The 22,163-nt window shown below is 35.9% G+C and overlaps 1 protein-coding gene and 1 long non-coding RNA gene across 9 annotated transcripts in view; one reads left to right on the forward strand and one right to left on the reverse strand.

Moving 5' to 3' along the window:
- Window positions 1-265: 265 nt before the first annotated feature.
- Window positions 266-22,113, reverse strand: LOC127522584 (uncharacterized). The gene is made up of 3 exons (XR_007932634.1): window positions 19,288-22,113; window positions 16,468-16,589; window positions 266-652 (listed from the first exon to the last, which is right to left on the reverse strand). It is a non-coding gene; the product is annotated as an uncharacterized LOC127522584 (long non-coding RNA).
- Window positions 18,657-22,163, forward strand: part of ptprfb (protein tyrosine phosphatase receptor type Fb) — a 210,194-nt gene continuing 206,687 nt past the window's right edge. For all 8 annotated transcript variants that reach the window (XM_051912632.1, XM_051912656.1, XM_051912675.1 and 5 more), the window contains exon 1: window positions 18,657-18,981. The gene's annotated coding sequence lies outside the window, so the exon portion shown is untranslated. The remainder of the gene's footprint in view (window positions 18,982-22,163) is intronic.

Raw genomic sequence — 22,163 nt, forward strand, 5'->3', positions numbered from 1 at the left:
TTAATACTTTTATTTAGCAAGTATGCATTAAATAGATAAAAAAATGACAGTAAATACATTTACAATGTTACAAAAGATTTTTACTTCAAATAAATGTTGTTCTTTTGAACTTTCTATTTATCAAAGAATCCTGTGAAAAATGTATCACAGTTTCCAGGAAAAAAAAAAGACTTCTTTCAAAAACATAAATAATTTTTAAAAGTAAGAAAAAATGTCAATATGAATTGATTTGAATTATTTAAATATTTTGAAAGGCCTTATTTTGTGTTAAAGTGTGTATGTTCTGTTCACTTTTCTAGAATAACATCATTTGCCATACACCCCTGAGCATCAGGTGTGAATGCTTTTAAAAGGAAAGAGAACGTGTGAAAGAAAGGTTGTGTGGATCTTCATCTGGGTCATTTGCACCTAAAGCAGAACTTCTCTCGTTTCCATATTCATGCTTTTCTTCCTATTGATGTCTGTACCTCAGCCACAGAAAGCAGACTCGGTGCGGATGCAAATAAGTTACAGACGACACCCACTCCCAGCCACTCACTCTATTTCCTCAGTTCCTGGAAAAATCTGGCGAGCAAAGGCAGTGTGCTTCAGCCTAGTGTTTGTGGGGGTGTGGACAGGCGAGCCCGGAGCCGTCATCCTCATCCTGGAGCTCCTGTAAAGACAGCCATGCAAAACAACAACAAGAGATCAGCGGCTAATCCTCTTCCTTACGTCGCTCAGTGCGGCTCCCGCCCAGTCGCATATTCAGATCAGCTCTCCCACCTTTCCTCGGCTTGTCCTCAGGGAGTGAGGCTGATAGGCCTGTCTTTATTTAGCTTCTTTACCCAGTGATGGCTCAGATCTGCCGACTCTGAGGTGAGCTCTCAGCACACAGGTTTTCCCATGAGAACGAGGCCGTCTGACAAGCTTCAGTCAGAGCATTGAGCCTCCACCTCTCTCGTCATTTATGTAATGCTAGTTTTAGTGCGCTGATGGTGGTGCTTATGTAATGGCTCTGCTTCTTTCATTTTACTGACCCTCCATTAACCTGCATGGGTTATATTGTTTGAGGGAACGTCATTATTTCCTGAAAATATAATTAAATTTATAGTGTTGCTATTAATGTAAGCAGAGGCCTTTATGTGAGGCTAACACACTCTCAGTTTCATGAGCTTATCTTATTATGGGCCATAAACGCATCAGAAGCGCTACTTTGGGTCAATACAAGCAAGGAGATCAATGATGGGATGCTAATTTAGTCTAAAATACATTGACAATGTAATTCACACATATAATTGCTTGAATACTCATCTATGATGAGCATGTTTGCAATTTCTGAATTGCTACATTTATTGGGATATTATTGGGGGGCATAAAATCAATGTCACAGTGATACAACTGTCTTAAAGGGACAGTTCACCCAAAAATGAAAATTCTGTCATCATTTTCTCACCCTCAAGTTGTTCCAAACCTTTATGAATTTCTTTGTTCTGCTGAACACAAAGAAAGATATTTGGAAGAATGTCAGTAACCAAACAGATCTCGCCCCCCGTTTACTACCATAGTAGGAAAAATAAATACTATGGTAGTCAATGGGGGCGAGATCTGTTTGGACATTCTTCCAAATATCTTCCTTTGTGTTCAACAGAACAAAAAAATTCATACAGGTTTGGAATTACTTGAGAGTCAGTAAATGATGACAGAATTTCATTTCAACTATCCCTTTAATATCACAATGAAAAAAGGCTTCATTAAAAGAATGAAATTCTTAAGAGAAAAGTTTATTTAAAAAAATTTAAAAATGTGAAAAATATTTACATATATATATAAAAAAAACTTTCTTAGTTTATTAATATTTGCAAAACTTTTGTCTGCCAAATCAAAGTCTTGTGGTGCAACTTACATGCAGACGTATGCAGTAAAAATATACAAAAACAGAACATTATACATTTACATTTAGTCATTTAGCAGACGCTTTTCTCCAAAGCGACTTACAAATGAGAATGCTAGAAGCAATCAAATCAACATGAGTACAATAGTATGTAAGTGCCGTGTCAAGTCACAGTTTTATCAGTAAAGTGCTCGTAGCAAGTTTTTTGTTTTTTAATATATACACAAATAGATGGAAAAAGAGAATAGAAAACTGAAAAAAGAAAAGTAAAATATAAATAAAAAGTAAGTGCTAATATTACTGGGTCAAGAGTTGACGAAAAAGATATGTCTTTAGCAGTTTTTTGAAAATGGCTAAAGCTGCTTGGATAGAGTGTGGTAGGTCATTCCACCAACCAGGAACAGACCAGGAGAAGGTCCGTGAGAGTGATTTTGTGAGCCTTTGGGATGGCACCACAAGGCGCCGTTCACTTGCAGAACGCAAGCTTCTGGAGGGCGCAAAAGTCTGAAGTAGTGATTTTAGGTATAGTGGTGTTTAGGTATTATATCATAGAGGGGGCTCCTGCAGACCCTCATAACTGGTCAACAAGGTCAATACATCTCTCAAAATATCACATAATTTATAACAAGTCAAAGTTAGTTTTAAAATAGTTGTTAAATATCATGTATGGGAATCTCCAAAAAACAATATAAATGATATAAAAAAAAAAATGATTAAATGATTATTAATTGTTCATTAATAATTCATGATATTATATAATTAAATATAACAATTCATGATTAACATTATTTATTCATTTATTACAAAGAATAGGCCTATATTTTTAAGAACTTGGCACATTTATAAACCAGTGGTTCTCATCCAAGGGGTCAGGGCCCAAGATCATGCTAAAGTATTTAAATTAATAAATTATTATTATTTTAAAATAACCAACCACTAATCTAAATTAAAATGATAAAATCAAGATTCTTATCTTATTCTTATATATATAATATAATAACTGATGTTTTTCATTAAAGAACATACAGTTATTGAAGTCACAAAATGTGACTTCAAAAAATAATTTAATATCAATACTCATTGTTTCTGTTAATAACAAAATGTTTGAAAACAGCAGCTTTGTCATAATTACAGCAGAAATACTATATATAGTATATATCTTAAATAGCCTATCGGGCTATATCTATACCTTAAATAGCCTATTGGGGAGCCTTAGGATATTGTGTTGGACAAACAAGAGGCCTTCAAATCAAAAAGGTTGAGAAACACTCTTTTAAACTAAAGATTTTCTTTTTCTTTCCTTTTTTTTCTTTTCTTTTTTTTTTTTTTTTATTATTGTGGATACTATTTGACATTGACCCAAAATGAAAAAATAAATAAAAAATAAAAATAGCCTGAATACTTCAGGTCTCGTAACACAATCGATCCAAATGTATGTGCAAGGAATGCTGGGAATAGTGCACTTCAAATGCCATTTGTAAGTTTATGTAAATACTCGCATTCAATACCGCTCACTGGTATAAAATATAGATGCACCAAGCTTATAATCTGTGTTATTATGCCACCGATGCCCAAACAGGAGGGCTAGATGACTTGAAGCCGGTAACCCTACACTGGTGGGACACTGATGACAAATCTCTTCCTGTGGGGGCTTGGCAACCACAGCCCATAAATCAGCGAAAGGGTCACCTTGCCAGAGTTTCATTGTCCTGTCACACACTTTTCTATGTAGAATGTGAACATTGCTTAAGTTATAATCATGAATACATACTGTACACTTTTCTGTTAACTCTTTTCCCACCTTTTTTTTTTTTTTTTTTTGACAACGCTTCCCCGCCATTGATGGAAATTTCCGGCAATCCATGTTTTTACTGTTATATGGTAGGGGTGCTATTACGCATCTTCTGAAAAAGTAAAGAATCTCCAGATCAAAACACAGGCGAAGAAGAAGCAGAAACAAGCGATAGAAGCATTGCTTATGCACATGTAAGCTAACGCGGTCATCAAAAATTTAACAGCATATAAATCAAAACTGTCTAACGTTACCATATGAAATGTCGACCCATGAAGAGGTATCTGATTGTGAAGAATGCATGTAGCTAGAATTTTTTTTTCTTTTGATATACTGTATGTTCAGATATTCATACAACAAAATATTCTGGGGGCCACTAAAGTTTTGTGAAAATTATCAAAAATGCTGCTGCTGGCTGGAAACTTAAAAAAAAAAGCACTCGGGGAAAGAGTTAATATGACATTCCAGTATGTTTATATATGTATGTATGTATTACTATTTTTGCTGTTTATGGAATGAAACTGATATGACTTTATCTACAAGAATATTTTACCATTGAAAATACTGCAGTGAATCAAAACGAAGTGTCATGAGAAGAATGTGTGCACCAATTTTTAAAAGTAGGATAGAGAGGATTTCAAAAACTTAGGGTGCAGGGGGAAAACGGGTCATTATTGCTGGTTCCTAAGCAACCAGAAGCATGCTGGGATCTCAAACAATAGCCAGGCTCCATCCTCTGCTGGCATGTCACAACATTTGTCAAGAATAAATGCTGTAAAAGAGGAGAAATTCAGAAACAGTTGACTTCAGCTGTGATTTCGAATGCAAGGTTGATACGGCACACATTTTACATAGACATGATAATTAAAGGTATTTGCGTAACTCCGTGTTAATCAAACATTCATTAATAACTGGGTCATTGTTGGCTGAGAAATTCGAGAAAACAGCCTTGAGATTTATTCCAAGGTTCATTAATTCTCCCATAAACATACCACAAGAGGACAGTTGGATTGAAAACTTCACATTTATCATGGCAAACATTATTTGGTTTCATGGGTTAATGTGACATATTGAAGAATTGCCCGTTTAAGTGGTCACATGTAATCACAATCTACTCATTCATTTATCATAATTAAGCTGAAATCTGTGGGACTGCATGCATAATTTTGGTTATTGGTGTGGAATTTATAACCATCTTGTTTTGGCATACCACATATTTCCATAAAAACATTAACTATCCTGAAAGGGAGAAGTTATGACCTTTCCTTCAGCTGTGTATACCCACATCACTCCTACATTCTGGACTATGACAATGAATAAATATTTCAGGTTACATTAGAATGATGTTCAACTTACTTTACTTTAATTTTTATATTCTGCTATTTAAAAGTTTGGGGTTGGCAAGATGTTTAATGTTTTTGAAGGAACTCTCTTATGCTAGCCAAGACTGCATTTATTTGATCAAAAAATACAGTAAAACAGTAATAATGTGAAATATTATTACAATTTAAAAATAACTGTTTCAATTTTAATATATTTTAAAATGTAATTTATTCCTGTGATCAAAGCTGAATTTTCAGCATCATTACTCGAGTCTTCAGTGTCACATGATCCTTCAGAAATCATTCTAATATGCTGATTTGCTGCTCAAAAAACATTTATTATTATTATCCATGTTGAAAACAGTTGTGATTTGATGAATAGAAAGTTCCAAAGAACATCATTTATTTGAAATATTATTTTTAATAACAATTTAAATGTCTTTACTGACGCTTTTGATCAATTAATGCATCCTTGCTGAATAAAAGTATTAATTTCTTTAAAAACTTAACTTAAAATTTTACTGAACCCAAAGTTTTGAGCAGTAGTGATTTTTTTTTTTTAAATGTATTTACTTAATATTACTTTATGTGAGCTAATGCAACAGGATTCTTTAACTTAAATCTGTAAAATGCAACTTTCCTTCATCACTTGTGTCAGGACATGAAACTGGGCAGAGGATTTGTAGTTTCCAGCATGCTTTGCATGGAACTTGATGGGGAGAATAAATGTTTAAATCAAGTGTCAATTATAAAGATGCAGTAAGCGATTTCTGAGAAACACTGTTGATATTTGAAATCAACACCCAAACAAACACACCCCTCCCTTCATTGCTCCGCCCCCAAAATAATGAACACCCTATGCAACAACAACAGCATAAATTGGTTCTATGAAACATAGTGAAAACCAATGTTACTCACAAATTGAGCAGAAACAAAGGAACCTTGTCTATCTAATATTAAAGCTTTTCCAATATTAAAGGAACACTCCACTTTTTTTGAAACATTTTCCAACTCCCCTAGAGTTAAACAGTTGAGTTTTACCGTTTTCGAATCCATTCAGCCGATCTCCGGGTCTGGCGGTACCACTTTTAGCATAGCTTAGCATAGTTCATTGAATCTGATTAGACCGTTAGCATCTCGCTCAAAAATGACCAAAGAGTTTCGATATTTTTCCTATTTAAAACTTGACTCTTCTGTAGTTACATTGTTTACTAAGACCGACGGAAAATGAAAAGCTGCGATTTTCTAGGCCAATATGGCTAGGAACTATACTCTCATTCCAGCGTAATGTTAGTAATGTATAGTTCCTAGCCATATCGGCCTAGAAAATCGCAACTTTTCATTTTCCGTCGGTCTTAGTACACGATGTAACTACAGAAGAGTCAAGTTTTAAATAGGAAAAATATCGAAACTCTTTGGTCATTTTTGAGCGAGATGCTAACGGTCTAATCAGATTCAATGAACTATGCTAAGCTATGCTAAAAGTGGTACCGCCAGACCCGGAGATCGACTGAATGGATTCGAAAACGGTAAAACTCAACTGTTTAACTCTAGGGGAGTTGGAAAATGAGCCTATTTTCAAAAAAAGTGGAGTGTTCCTTTAAAGGCATGTAATATTGACAACTAGCGGTTTAAATGGGTACTGCAGTCCAAGTTCAAAATATTGGAGAGAGTTGTTTCCCTCGCCCCATCTTCCTTTGACTTGATGCTCACGCAGGTTGCCAGATTGTGGACACGCAACAAGAGGGAGCGCAATTGGCGAGGAGACTCACTGTAAGTTGATTTATCACTGTAAGTTGAACACACAATAAGTTGATTTATCTGGGTTTTAATATGCTCCTGTTCATAGAGATTTTTAGATGGATGCCAAGGCTTTTTAGGTCGGGTGGAATCTTCGATCTCTGACCCAGTTCATTTGCTGGCTTCCATGGCAGCAATATGCTGTGTTTTCCACCAAGTGGCAACCCGGGGAGTTGAAATATATTGGGTAAATTGGCAGTGGGTGGAACCACACAGACCAAAACAAAAACAGACATTTCAACACGGAGCACACATTTCTAAGTAAAATAACTGGCTGTAGCATTGTTTTTCTGAGAAACGAGTATGTGAACTTAGCATGTTTCCTAAATATCTGCAAAAGTTCATGGTATTTTTATGCTTTAGTACAGTCAAAAAAATTACATACAGCACCTTTAACGTGGGTCCTAGCTCTTGTCTGATCATAACCGTTCTTCTTCCAATTATATTCCTCTGACCTTTTCCTTTTAGGTAATGTTTTTTAGCATCTCTCTTTCTACATGTCCTGCTTGCTCACTCTCTCTCCTCCCAGGTGAAAAAAAGTACACTTCCATAATGTATTTAAAGTGAGCACTAATTTTGTACTTAATATACTAAAAATTCTTCTTTAGTACTTCTTAAGATAATATTAAGAACATCTAAGCGTACTCAACTGTGCTATTTTGAGACACCATGAATATGAACTAAAATGTGCTTTTAACATACTATCTGTGTATTAAAAAATGTATTTAGTTACCACTTGTAGTACACTTGATCCCATCTTTCATACACATTGTACTACAAGTGGTAACTAAATACATTCTTTTAATACAGAGATAGTATGTTAAAAGAACATTTTAGTTCCTATTCATGGTGTCTCAAAATACCACAGTTGAGTACACTTAGATGTTTTACACTTAGAAGAATTTTTAGCATATTAAATACAAAATTAATGTGTGAAAATAGAGCACTTTAAGTACATTATGGAAGTGTACTTTTTTTTCACCTGGGCTCCCCAGGTGCTGATTGGCTACAAGAGTATTTTAGTGCTCCATGGATCGGTCCGATCCACTTTGTTTTTTCTCCCATTTACACAGCCAGGACTATGTACAAAATTATTTTTTCAGCACACACACAGAACAGACATCTAGCAAATATTCGCAAAATTGTTTGTTTAGGTGTTGATTTCAATTTTCAACAGCATTTCTCAGAAATTGCTTAGTGCACATTTAACGGTTTTGAGAAAGATGAGCCTTGGTAGTGTTTCATATCCAGGTATATTGGGATTTAGAACGGTTTCTGTAATGTTGGGTTACCATTGTGAGGAAGAATGGAGCTTTTGCTTAGGTAGACACTTTTATCTAGAGCAAGTTACATTACACGCAATGTGCACATTTTATCATAGCGTGGATTTCTTGGGAACGAAACCTTTTATCTTGGTGTTTTTAGTGCTATGCTCTATTTTTTGAGCAACAGGAACACTGTTGAGGTTGAGGTCAGTTACTTTAAGGGTATGTTGTTAGTTGTGTTAATACATGAGCAATGGTTGTTTTGCATTTACAGTGCTCAGCGTAAATGAGTACACCCCCTTTGAAAAGTAACATTTTAATCAATATCTTAATGAACACGAAAACAATTTCCAAAATGTTGACAAGACTAAGTTTTATATAATATCTGTTTAAAATAATAACATAAAAGGAAGGTTAATAATATAACTTAGAAAACAAAATGTTCAGTTTTACTCAAATTAGGGTGATGCAAAAATGAGTACACCCCACAACAAAAACTACTACATCTAGTACTTTGTATGACCTCCATGATTTTTAATGACAGCACCAAGTCTTCTAGGCTTTTTTTGGTGGACGGCACCCATGCATGCCATTCCTCTGCAGTATACACCGTATTGTGTCACGGGAAATAGTCACCACAGTTTGGCTTTCTACTTCTTTAGATAACTGCAATGGACTTGCATGATTTTCTTCAACCCTTCTCATCAGAAGACGCTCCTGTCGAGGTGTTAACTTCCGTGGATGACCTGAATGTCTCTGTGAGATGGTTGCAGTTCCATCTTTTTAAAATTGTTGTACCACTTTTGCTACAGTATTCTGACTGATAAGTAAAGCTTTGCTGATCTTCTTGTAGCCTTCACCTTTCTGGTGTAAAGAATGGATTTTCATTCTCAGGTCTTGTGACATTTCTCTTCCATGTGGTGCCATTGCTGACAGCATGAAATGGGAAGGGGTTTTAACACCCTTTTATAGTCAACTGTCTGCTGGACACCTGTGTAATGAATAATTAGACTCACCTGTGGTTGAATTCTTGTTAAATTAGACATTTGTAGTCTAAAATGTAGCTTTGCTCCAGAGGCTTTCAGTGGGGTGTACTCATTTTTGCATCACCCTAATTTGAGTAAAACTGAAAATTTTGTTCTCTAAGTTATATTATTAACCTTACTTTCATGTTATAAGTTAAACAGATGTTATATAAAATTTAGTCTTGTCAACATTTTGGAAATTGTTTTTGTGTTCATTGAGATATTGTTTAAAATGTTACTTTTCAAAGGGGGTGTACTCATTTACGCTGGGCACTGTAGTATGCTGAAGTGTGCTATTGCTAGGTATCTACAGTAGCATAGTGTTTTAGGCCTAATATAACTTTAGACACAAACAGATTAGGAAATTAATCATGTTGGGGATACTTCTTAATTGGATCACTTAAAATAACTTTTATTCCATTATGTTGAGAACAAATTGTTTTTCTGACAAACGTTAAACCAAATATGATGTTTTTTTGTTTTTTTTCAATTGCATTAGTGTTGAACCAACATGATTAAATCATTTAAATACAAAGCATTTGAAAAACTAATTTACGTGTGATCTTTAAGGTTACTTTTTATACGGTCCACAGTAATAGCATCTTTAAGTCTGGCATCGTGATAATTACTGGCAACGCCTCCATTAACATTTGTGTTCTCATGAAATCGAAGTGTAAAGGCATCGACTGCTTGATTTGGAAATGGACCATCTGCGGGCCTGTGATAAGTCTCCCATGTGTGGCGGGGCCAGGCTTCTGTTCTCTTCTTTCTGTCTTGCAGACTGCAGATCAATGCAGTCACACTGGAGACCCCCTGACTTCACCCACAAAGAGATTTGGTTACCCGTTTACTTGTCTGGGAAACAAGACCCCCAGCACACCACGAAGACTCCTTTTCTTTTCTTGTCAGTGGGCCTCCATTCCATTTCCCAGTCTTTTGTTCTACATTTTTTCCTCACATATTTGGTCTGGAGGCCCGAAATGTTACAATAGTTCCTAAACAGTTTGGCAAGGAGGAGAGAAAGAAGCCAAAAGAGAAATAAGACATTTGCCTCTCAAATGGAGACCAAGATGGGGTGTTAAGATTTTTCCATCAAGGATTCTTTGTTCCTTCAGAAACCATGGTTACATGGAAAGGTCAGAACTACGTGGCCGCTGCTTTGACTGCAGAGAAGAGCACACATTGTTTCACATATAGTGTTTGCTCTAGACGGTTGTGAAGGCTAGTGTGGGTGTGAGATAGTATCATCACTAATGTGCTCTTAAATATTTAAACCAACCAATTGTTGGACACGAATGAACATTTTCTTTCCGGCACCAAAACATTTAAGGCAAGACACCCCAGGTGAATATAGGGTTAAAAAAAGTATAGATATCACCATACTACCCCAGTTGAAACATTTTTTTATTACAAGATTCCTGAAATGTTATCCTTAAAGTGCCCTTATTGTGCTCTTTTAAAGGTTCCTAATTTTGTTTTGGAGGTCTCAATAGGTTTAGATGCATCCAAGAACAAAAAGACAAAAACAAACAAAAAAAAAAACTTCAATTTTCTCACAATAATTATTTCAGCATCATCTTTTCTCTCACAGTGTCTGAAACAGATCTGGTCTCTCTAAACTCCTTTCTGAGAGCCTACTCTTCTCTAATTGGTCAGATGGCCCAGTCTGTTGTGATTGGTCTACCATTTACAGCGGTAGACTATTATCATATCTGAATTTCAGCTCCGGAGGCTTCCTCAGCACTACAAAGAGTAACGATGGCATCGGTTTAACAGTATCAATTCAAGCCTAAGTCCTCATCCTTTGAAAGTGCATGCAACGTGGATTTGCTTTAACAGTGCAGAAAACAGCATTTTCTCGACATGTTGACAACACAAACCAAACTCTTTCAGGCCTCAGCTACAACTACAGTGTTTGAGGGCTGGTAAAAGTGGACGTTGTTTGTAGGCAGCCAATGAAGACCAGCTGCAAATTTGTTACAAAACTATGTCGTGCAGGAAGTAAGTTCTTTCTTTTGGGAGACAATAACTCCATTTATCATGCACTTTGATCTTTGCAGACCTTTTACATTCACAAACAGCTATGAAAAAGCATTATGGGACACTTTAAATATGCAAATGCTGCATTATCTAAGTAAACATGTACTAATTTGCAAAACAAGCCATCCAGGCTCAAAATTCTTGTTTCATTTTGTTGACCTATTGTCAAACGTTTTTAAAACTGTAAAGTTTGGTGTACATATGTACAGTAAGTACTAGTGAAGTGGAGATTTCTTGCTCAATGCATGAAACATTTCTCATTTTGAGAAAATGGCCTTTACAGATATGTATTATAATTGAATGCAAATAGATATGGTATAAACTTAAAGGGTTAGTTCACCCAAAAATGAAAATTCTGTCATTAATTACTCACCTTCATGTCGTTCCACACCCGTAAGACCTTCGTTCATCTTCAGAACACAAATTAAGATATTTTTTCATTTTTTATATTTTCATTTTTGGGTGAACTAACACTTTAAAAGTGTATTTTGGATGTTTTATTTCGACTAGTCCTAAACAACACTTTTAAATCGAATTAAACTCACGTTCCCGTGTGAGAACTTGTCTGTGTCAAATTTATCTATCTGCTTCTGCAGGAGCAATTTGTGATGTGAGAGCAAGGGGGAGTTTCCCCAAGGCATGGTCAAATCAGCAACTGCGCACAGGATGTGATCCTTGCTTTACTCGCAGAGGGCATGGAGCAGGACATGAGGAGATCGAGGACATTAGCAAGGCGTGAAATTAAAGCCATCATACAGCAGTAAGGCAGGTCCCACCTCTTGGGAACCTGCCTTGGACCGTGCTGGGGTAATAGAGCCTGCCCTATTACTGTAATGATCTGTGGAAAGAGGACGAGGGACATGGGATGGAGATCTGAAAGGGATACTAATCATATGCCCATACGGGTGAAAGCTGGACAAGCTCTGTAAGCCCCTAGTGAGCCAACAAATATCATGGACAGGTGGAACCTGATTAGTGCTTGTGTCTGTGACTGTTTTTTTTCTCTATACTTTTTCTATACTTGTTATGTCAGGCCTCAACAATATACATATTTTTTGCTGGCCAGAATTTTAGCTCAGAATTTTATTTGCCCTGCCAGCATTTTCACAGACACCACGTAAATATGATGAATAACTATCTTATAGGTGTCTGAAAAAATTCATTTATATTTTTCATAAGGTTTACTTTACAAAAAAAAAAAGCTATGAAGTAATTTCACAACTGTTTTAAAGTCATAGGCCTATACTTACTGATTTGGCTAGTTAATATGCAGAAATATGGAGAAAAATAAAATAAAACCAGAAATTATGTCACCATGTGACCATGCAGAGTCATGCATTAATAAGTCAATTTGACCATTATGAAAAGGCATAGTTAGTTCAGGTGGTAAAATGTCAAGTGGTGCAACTCCCCAAAATAAGGATATTATTTATCATGAAAAAACGCTTTGTTTATATTTATTATTTATTCTATTCTATTCTATTTTTATTGTATTATCATTCCTATTTAAAATTTATTTTTAAAACTTATCAGTACTGGTAAATATTAAGAACTGTACACCCAAGAATTAAAGGAGAATATGTTTTTACTTTTACTTGATGGTTACACCACATGACATTTTAGAGGCATTAAATTTAAGTACGTTTCTAAGAAGTTGGGACGTGTTCTAAAGTAGATTTAGATAACGTTACCTCTGTAACATTAACAGTAATCATTTTAATAATACTATATTTTTAACAATATTTTAAAAAACTTCAAATGTTAGAAAGGTATTTAAACAAAATCAAAGAATGTAAGAAACAGTACAGTGAGAAAACGCTGGCCTCAAACACGGGTTATCCTTGTATTCTTGGTGCAGCAGTATAAACAACAACCAATAATAATCCTTAACTTGATTTGGCAAAATCAGTTTTCACTTTATGTGTATCTGAGGGTTGCAGGCAAAGTTAAATTCGACAAACAAGAAGCAATTATTGTCTGCTGGCCATATCAGGAATGCCACTGGCCTGAATTGCATTTCATTGTGTGCTGAAAATTACAGATCTGACCACTTTACTTCACATTTTATTACTTTGCACTAAGCCTGTTCTGCATTAAAAGGCATAAGACAATAAATCATTTTAATTATGATTGTAATATGAACCAAAATCCATAGCAAAAAAAAAAAAAAAAACACATTAGGTTGAACTTGGGGGTCATATTATGCTCTTTTTCAAAGTGTGGATTTTGTTTTTAGGGTCTAGAATAGGTTTTCATGCTTTAATGTTAAAATAAAAAAATAAAAAAACATTATTTTTCACATATTTTACATTATTGCAGCCCTGTCTGTCAATTCTGGTCTCTATGAAGCCCCTCCTTCTTAAAAGTACAATGTGCTATGATTGGTCGGCTGGACCAGTGTGTTTTGATTGGTCAACCACTTCGAGCATGTTTCGGAAATGTCACGCCTCTTACCATAACCGCGAGTTCTAACACAGTAAAGAAACACAGTAACACAATTGAACCATTTTTTTTTTTTTTGCATATGCCTTTGGTGGGAATTATTTAAATGGAAGGATATTGTGATGTTTACATTTCCGGAAGAAAACTAAAGACTACAATCAAGGCGTTTCAGGGAGTTCAGAAACAGTGCCTATCGATATATACCCTTTGGAGTGGACTTGTGTGCTTCATGCTCAAATAGCAATATTAAAAGAAAACACACATCACACTATAGAAAGCTGAAAATGTACAAAAGCATAATATGACCAATTAAAAGGGATAATTCACTCTAATATGAAAATTCTGTCATTATTTACTCACGCATCCCAAATGGCATCCCAAACCTGTATGACTTTCTTCTGTGGAAGATATTTAAAAAAATGTATTTTCTTTGTCCATAGAATGATAGTCAATTGGGTCCAATGTTGGTTGTGTTTAGACCCCATTGTCTTTCATTGTATGTTGCAACTTTGTTGCAGTCCAAAGTTCTAACTCATTTAATCTCAGTCACTGTGAGAACCAAACAAATTTCCATTCTGCAATGAGTTTTGTGTTTGTAATTGTTTGTGTGGTAGGACAGTGAGTGTGAGCTGTAATAAAGGCTCGCTAATGACCCTGGCGTAAGGTCCAGCGCCAGAACATCACAACAACAGAGCTGCTGTCAGCTTCTCTTTGCAACTGCTCACTCTCCCTTAATGGAACATTTGAGTCAATAAAAACAATCATCACACTCATTGCCACAGAAAGCCAGGAAATCATTTTAGCTTCTCAAAGAAAGCAAACCCACAATGCATAATCTATAGTTTCAGAAATGAGCACTTCTCTTTGCTATTCTGGTCAAGTATGTGTTGAGGTTTGGAGTTAGACACCTAATGTTATTTGTGGCTCAGTGGATAAAAGTTGTTCTGTACAGTTTGGATGTGCTTTCATGATCTCAATCATTCACAATGAAGATTTTCACCCAATTCTTCCCTCTCTAATGAATCACGCACGGTGTCCACTCAATAAACCACCAACATGGGCTTTTGTTTTGCCAATGAGGGTCAATAGCTGGACAGCGTGTCTCCAAGTGCCTTCTCTTTTTCAAGACGTTAATGGAGCTCAGCCAAGACCCACAGTACAGTCCCAGGGGTCGTTCCCAGATATCCTCAATGATACCCAATCTGGCCCCATTAGCGTTCTCTCCACCCATCAAAAACATGACTTCACGAATTAAAAATTAACTATCTAATATCCATTTGCTGATGGCTCCCACAAAAGAAAATGAAAAAGCAGATTCCCTCAAGGCTTTCTGGAGAAGAAATGACTCCTGCAATCCTATATGTAGAGGAACGTCTGACAGTGATAACAGGAACAGAACGGATGAAGTTACTTAAACAGGCCCCAGTGATACTGAACTAGGAGCTTGTGCAAAGACTGTTAAATAAAAGTAACAACAGGTAAGCCAAATTTAGCAATTAAAATTGTGCCAAATTAGGTTAACAAAAAAAACTATAAATATATTAAGAATATTAATAAATAATATCAAAATGACACTTTCACTATATTTTAAATGACATGCCTTGCACTTGATCTGATTTTATTTCATTCCCTTAAAATCAGCCATAAAGATGATCCTTCAACTCCATTGTCTCAGTTGAGCAGAGAAGCTGACTGACTTTGCACCTCTACCACACTCAGGACGTCTTACATTCTTCTTCTTCTGACATCTTCACTGCTGGAACATTCTAGCTTTGATTTTTTTTCTTCAATAACACACCATCAAAGTCACCATATCTATATCCTACCATATCTATGTTCTTCAACTTTTTCTAGCCCACCACTCTCCTGTAATGTTCTCTAGCTCTCCATTTCGCTAGCTGTAGCATTACATTTTCTCTTTAACTAGGAAATGCCATTATTATTATTTTTAATAGAAAAAGTAGACAATATATTTAGAGAAAAGTAGAGTTAAAGGGAAATTTTTGTTCACCCAAAAATGAAAATTCTGTCATCATTTACTCACCCTCAAGTAGTTCCAAACCTGTATGAATTTCTTTGTTCTGCTGTACACAAAGGAAGATATTTGGAAGAATGTTTGTAACCAACCCCCCCCACCCCATTGACTACCATAGTGTTTATTTTTCCTACTACGATAGTAAATGTGGGGCGAGATCTGTTTTTTTTGAGGGTGAGAAAATAATGACAGAATTTTCATTTTTGGCTGAACTGTCTCTTTAAATGTATAATTCTATATAAAATAATGCCACTATATAATGTTATATTATTCACTTGGTTTTTGACATGTTCTTCCTCTCATGTTGCTTTAAATAAGCCACCAAACACAAACTACAGACAACACTACAATATTCTTCTATCACTCTCTGGAATACTTGATTCTGATTGGTCAATCATAGCACTCTACTTTCAAATATGTTTTGTATAATGATGCTAAATGGTATAATTGACCGTTGTTCAGGGTAACAATATTTTCTTCATATTTGTGTTACTTTAATGGCTGTCATATCAATTTTTTTGGTCTATTTCTTCTCAGATCACAAACTAAGTAGTCGTGTAACAAGTAGGATAATATGACATCAGGTTGGTGCTGCAAAATAAATTATCACCCTGAATTGGTACATAGTGACAGCCTTCACATTCATAGTTAAAAACAAAACCTTTTGCAGCATGAAAGCCTAAAAACAGCAACTGATAGTCCTGTCATGGTCATAGTTTTCATTCTTAAAATGTCCCAAACTATTAGATAAAGGAATCCTGCATCATACCGACAGCTTTCTCTGGGGAGCAAATCCCACTAGATGGAATTGATTAATATTTCACATTTCAAAATCACCAACAGTACATCTTAATCCCGAGGTGTAGCAGCCCTTACCTCTCAAGAGGATTCTGCTTTCCATTTCTTAGCCAGCCTTTAAGTGAGCATTTAACTGGTTCAGCTACTGCTGGGCAATTTCTGAGAGGTCACCAAAACATACCCATAGCCGGATCGGAGTGCTGAAACACAAATGCGGCTTTGTTATTTTAAAACTATTATGCTATATGATAAATCTGGCCAGACATTTATGCACAGATATGTATGGTTATGCCACCATATTGCCAGATATGCTTCCTGCAGAGGACACACTGTATAAGCCCCTGCTTAAGACTTGACCTTGGCTGTATTTTCCTCTAGTATTGTATGCATTTTTTATGTCGATCCAAGATAGTTACACTGCAAAATTCAGCGACCGATAAATACGTTTTTCCTTCCATTTTCTGCAAGCTACATTATGTATTTACAGGGCATATTTTTTCACCCCATTTGCAACAAATGAATACTATAAAACCCACTGAAATTACTCTGCCTTAAATTAAAAGAACATGTAATGGATTTCTTTCAGAAATGCATCAGACTAATGTCAATCCATTATTTACCTTTTTCTGCTTCAGAATTTGTAACTCGAGAACTGAGAAAATGAGTACAACTGTAGAAAATAGTTTCTACACCTCAGATTAATATCTGAGTGCAAAATCTGATGAATGTATCCAGTTGGACATGATACATTTCTTCATATCAAGTAGTGTGAAGTTAATCTTTCTTTTTGTATAATAGAAAATCATTCTCTGGATTTAAGGGATATATATTTTGTAGTCATTATACTGGAATTCATTAAATATTTAAAGACACCACAAAATCAAAATTGACAATTCTTATTTTTTTCATGCAGTATTACAGTATTTATAGTATTTATTATAAATGATTTATCCATGCACATCCTTCTTTTTTCATGTGCCCTCATAAATAACATCCCCTCCCTCTTACGGCAGCATCTCATCTCTCCTCTGATGATGCGTTCACTGGCACAAGGGCGGGACAACCTGTCACTCACATGAGATCACACCGATAACAAACCACAACCATCCAGCGATCCAATCCATTCCCAATTAACAAAATCAAGTCCCGCTCTACATTTTTCTTTTTCTTGTTCATGAAGCTGTTTTACACGGATATACATCACAGTAGGGTAGAAAAGAAGGTCACAACTTTTGTTCTAAGACGACTTTAAAGGGTTAGTTCAGCCAAAATAGAAAATTCTGTTATTAATGACTTTACCCTCATGTCATTCCAAACTTTCTCCTACTATGGTAGTAAATGGGGGGGGGGGGGGGGGGGGGGCAATTTCAAGGTCCAGAAAGGTACTAAAGACATCGTTAAAATCATCCACGTGACTGCAGTGGTTCAACCTTAATTTTATGAAGCGACGAGAATACTTTTTGTGTGCAAAAACAAAACAAAAATAACAACTTTATTCAACAATATCTTCTCTTCTGTGTCATTCTACTACGCTGTTTACGTTCAGCGCTTCCAGGTTTTACATCAGAACGCTGACTCATTATTGGCCGGCTCCTGTGTCAGCTGCTCACATGAACAGCGTCGGTTGAACCATGAAGGTTGAAATACTGCAGTCACGTGGACTATTTTAACGAGGTCTTTTCTGGACCTTGAAAGTGGTGGTTAAATTGCTGTATTGAGGAGTCATATACCTCTTGGATTTCATCAAAAATATTTTGATTTGTGTTCCGAAGATGAACGAAGGTCTTACGGGTTTGGAACGACACGAGGGTGAGTAATTAATGACAAAATTTTCATTTTTGGGTGAACTAACCCTTTAATTTGAATCTATAGCTATTATTTAATTATTTTTTTTATTTATTTAGTTGTTACTTTTAAATTAAAGTATTTAATACTTAATTAATTGTATCTATTAATATGTGACTAATCATTTCAACTTTAATAAACTTGTTATTTATCAAGAATTTTTGTGTAAAATGTCTGGGCTGATGGATATTGTCTGATATAATATATTAAAATTACATATAATCTTGGATTAAATGTGTTTTATTTAGGTTAAGTTAAAACTAATTGAATATCTAGATTGGTTCAGGTTAAACCCCAAATACCTCTGCCTCATAAAGCAACCACACTAATCTAAACGGAGACTAATCTTATCGATTCGTGAACGGCCGAATGGTCACGAATGCTTCCGAAAATCCGCACGAGCAACCTGTAAACCAGCCAGGGAGGGAGACAGCTTGATTGAGGGGACGGCAGCAGGCAGACCAGTAGTGTCTCCGACCGCTCTGGAGCAGAAGTCCGTGAGACACAAACTCTGGATTCACAACAATAGAAGCTTTTCCACTCTACCGTAGTTATAGCAACCAGTTTCAATAACGGGATTATAACGGCCGCGTGGCACATTAGTAGAGGAAGAGTCGTTACTCTGTGGAATCAAAGAATTTTCCAGTCGATTTTAAAAGTGGATTTGTACGTGGCCAACTGAACCGGGTGAAACGAGCGGTTGCCGTGCACGGAAAGAAATGCAAACCGCGGCGGAACGGAGAGACGGTGAGTTCAACGCTTTTCCCTCTTCATTCGGTCTTGTTCGTGAAACTTGTTGTGCATAAAGCTGTACTTTTAAGATGATTATTATTTGCATTAATGAGAAGCTTCTCAGCCACGAGGTTTGGACTGATCACGAAATTCTAGTAATTCTCAGAGAAACTAACGGCTGAGTTAACGTCGGCTAAGCTAGTGCACGAGCTAACCGAACGATTTAAAAACTTGCAGATCTTTAATTTAGGGTGGCTTGCCCAAAAGACAAGTGCAAATTAGTTCCTCTCCTAGTACAGCAAGTTATAAGCAAGGACTGACCATATTTTGTCGCTGTAACTCTCATTTTAGTGCCTCGTGGTCTCAATTTCTTGTCAAGCGCTTGATTAGGAGCAAGTGCAGGGCGCAATGTAGTTCTGTCATGTAATCGAACTAGATAATGAAGTTGAACTCTTGACCACAGGTAATCTATATTGCACAGCACATATTCTCTGGTAAAATACATAAACATACAGAGCAAGTGTCGCGGGACATTCTTCTATCACTAAGCTGCTTGTGCGCGAGCTCACTTCTTATAAGATGCTTTATCTTATGTAAAATATGCCACATATTAGTGTTGTGCAATCGCGTCAATGTTTTGTTTACTTATGCATACATTTGAACTGGTTCAGTCGGGTGTGATTATGAAAAATTAATTCCAAACACGTACATGGATAAGATTTAGTACATTTTTTTTTTTTTTTTTTTTTTTTGAAGATGCCACCGTCGGTGGATGAGCGTGCATATTTTGAAACGCAGACTCCCACATAGATATATTATACAAACATAGTGGTCTTTTTTTTTCTTTTTCTTTTTTCTGTTCTTTAACCAAAAGCCGTAGGCTGCTTTAAAGACGATGCCTGCTGAGTTCTGTTCTAATCGCATTATAATCAAACATCGCTATGTTTGCTATAACGCATAATGAGGTTTATTTATTTATTTTACGTTTCCAAATCGTAATATTTCACAGTTGCAGTTCACACCAACTCTTATATCCATACCGCTCTGTTATAAAGTATTATTTGACCTGTTTTGGCGATATTTTTGGTGGGGCTTCAAAGAAACGTACAGTGAGATTTAAGTAACGCTCACGCGCGTTAAAACGCTAGTTCAGCCAAAAATCAAAATCCTGTCATCATTTACTCAATGTTGTAACGACTCAAAACATGTACGACTTTATTATTTCAATGTAAAACAAAGGGAGATGTTCGGCAGGATGGCATTCAGTTACTATTCACTTTCACTGCATATTTTTCATGTGTGTCAGTCAAGACATTGTGCCTTACAGCTCCTGTTGTGGAAAAAAGGAAGTCATGCAGGTTTACAACAACGTGAGGGTGAATAAATGATGATAGACTTTTAATTTTTGAGTGAACTGTCCCTTTAACATCATTTATGCAGTGGGGCACCAGCAGAACAATGCCACTCTTGTTATTATGCTATAGACATTATGCATTATTTGTTACTCCGGCTTTGTTGCCCTTTCCCAGGTCCTTCTACACAGCAATTCTGTCGGTCAGGAGTTATTTTAAGAAGGGAGCCTATAATATACATGACCATACGTGAGCACTGCAGGCGAGGGTTTCAACCATCCAGAGTTTTTATTTATTAAAAACAAACAATCAAAAAAACAAGCATATATTAAGAATATCAAAGTGCACATGAAGCATGTCAGCAATATTGAATGATCTGGAAAAACTCAAGAGCACGTTTTGTGCAATTGCATCAGAAGTCTGGAATCATTTGACCAGGGACAACATCATTTTCTTGATCCTGTGCAGTCTTCTGATACAACTCTTCGTTCAGTCCATGTAATTAGTTTAGTATTCTGTCAGTTCTGGTTTTGCTCATAAAGACAGAATGACTCCTGAGGCTAAAGGCTGGTTGGAGAAAATGTGTGGTCTATATTTTGACTGGCATTAAGATGAACTGATAATGCCACATGTGTGAGTGGAGTGTTGATTTGCTGAATTGTTGGACGAATTTCAGATGCAGCCGATCATTGTGACCTGCTAAGATAAGAAATATAATAAAAACATTGTGCCTGAAATGGATTTTCTGGATACATTTACTCTAGGTCTGCATGTTTTACATTAATAATGTACGTGTCATAGCAGCTGTCATTAATTAATGAGCATGAAACCATAGGAGATGCCCTCTAAGCAAGATATACAGTTGTATAGTGGATATTTGGGTATTTCTAGCAGTTTTGTTTGTGTCAGTATAATTTGGCATCTTCCTCTTCCACCCTCTTACCTACTTCATTCTGGCAGAGGGAACTAATTGGCACGTTTGAAATGCCCGGCCCTCTATTGCCACATGCTGAAAAGCCACTTGGTGCAAACTTCCCCCTTGCTGACGCTGTCTTATGATTTCCATGTGCGCTGAATTTGGGTAATTTCAGGGTCTGGGCTCTAATAAGAGATTTTATTTCTGTAGCGCATCGGTTGTGGTGTCGGGGATCAACGTTTATAGGACTCATATCTGGGAACTGAAAGTCTCTTGGACTTCTTAGTGGCACATTGGGCTCTGGCATGGGAACAAGCAGTTTTTTATTTAAACAATTCAGCCTAGTCAACACTTTTTTTTTCTTTTTTTTTTTTGGAGTCATGTGGCACAGTCAAGTGTGGTTGAAAATTTTTCAGTGCTTTAGAAGTTTTTAGAAGATCTGTTGTTTGCTATAGTTCCTTTCACTCCAAGAAGGTCATGAGCACCTGAATAAAAGACAAAGCTTTGACTAGATTTAATTGGTTTGCCCTTGTATGCAGTGGTTTATTTTTTACTCTAAAGGCCGGACCCTCTAGTATATAAAGACAACTACTTGTATTGTAATTTGTAAGACCTATTTATACTATGAGAAATAGAAGTATTATAAATATGTTCAGAATATTTCCTGAAAAATATTTATTTTCTATTAAGTTGTATCCTTGTAACTATAGATGAATAAACCTGAAATAATTAAAAATAATAAAGAAAAATAATTGTAGAAAATAATTGTAAAGAATAAAAACAAAAAATATTAGTGTCATGATTTCTGTCTTTAGAAAGCAGTAATAATGTCAAATTTTTCATTTATTTATTGTATTATGTTTGTTATTGTTATTGTAATGTCAACAAAATGAATGCTTATAACTTAAAATATTTGTGGCAAGTAAAAC

The sequence above is a fragment of the Ctenopharyngodon idella genome, chromosome 2, assembly GCF_019924925.1.
Source record: "Ctenopharyngodon idella isolate HZGC_01 chromosome 2, HZGC01, whole genome shotgun sequence".
In the NCBI taxonomy this organism is placed as follows: domain Eukaryota; kingdom Metazoa; phylum Chordata; class Actinopteri; order Cypriniformes; family Xenocyprididae; genus Ctenopharyngodon; species Ctenopharyngodon idella.